Source organism: Lipotes vexillifer, unplaced genomic scaffold, assembly GCF_000442215.2.
Source record: "Lipotes vexillifer unplaced genomic scaffold, Lipotes_vexillifer_v1.1 scaffold2094, whole genome shotgun sequence".
Lineage (NCBI taxonomy): Eukaryota > Metazoa > Chordata > Mammalia > Artiodactyla > Lipotidae > Lipotes > Lipotes vexillifer.
The window spans coordinates 1,595,463-1,596,540 of record NW_006790887.1 but is presented as its reverse complement, the minus strand read 5'-3'; positions in this window follow the sequence as shown (position 1 = coordinate 1,596,540).

Sequence of the window (1,078 nt, the reverse complement as noted above, 5' to 3'; positions counted from 1 at the left end):
CCCCTCTCCCTCCTCCTCCCTTCCCCCTCCCCTCCTCCCCACCCATTTGCCTGTATCTTGTTCTTACCACACTTTTTCTCGCAATCACACACCCCTATCTGCTGGACTAGAGCACAGTATTTACACACACATAAAGAACCTAGATTCTCACTGCAACCTGACCCTCAAGGTGAGGAGCAGGTATCGCCCCTCTCATTTACACAGGCACTTGGCTCAAAGTTCATTGCTTGCCCGGCTTCAAATAGTGAGTAAAAGAAATATTTGTCAAATTGGATCCAGAGTCAATAAGCTTCCAGATCCCAAGCTGCATACCCAGAGTCCAGATCTCACCCCGAGTCCAAATCCTGTCTCTACTACTGTTCCCCACCAGACAGAAAGACAGATGATAAGTGATAGATAGATGATTAATGGCAGATAGAGAGATGACAGACAAAGTTATTGATGGATCTATTGGGGGATGAGTGTGGTCAGAGAGAATACAAATGACAAAGCCAGTGAGGTAAAACTTTAATAGCTGAATCTAAATAAAGGATGAAAAGATGTCCTTTGTCCTAGTCTTACTTTTCTGTTAGTTTGAAATTATTTTCAAATAAAAAGTTAAAACCACAACAAAATTTCCTGTTTATTTTTCATTTCCAGCGCTTCTCCTTGTGCTGGATAACAACTGGCTTTCACAACACACTATCCTTCCGGAGGTTCCGAGGCAGGTATGGGATGAGGCCGGGTCCAAGGCCCCTGCAGCCAGCGCCAACCATGGCCCACCTCTGCAGCAGGGGGAGACACGGGCAGGACTGAAGACCAGCCACCGCGCCAAGTCGGCCCCCACCAAGATGCACTCCCCGCGTCTTTTTCTAAGTTTTCGGTTGCCCCAACCAACTCCAGTGGCTTCCAAGGCAGCCCACATGCTCTTCCTATCACCTTCTTGGGGGTCTTTAGGTCGTTTAACAAGGACACAAGTAAGGGCCGGTCTCTGACCCCAAAGTGGGTCCCTCCCGAGTCGCTCTCCCGTCCACCTCTTCCTCCGAGTTGTGCTGGCCCAGCACGCCTACCTGTGCGCACCCCTCACCCGCTGCTGAAC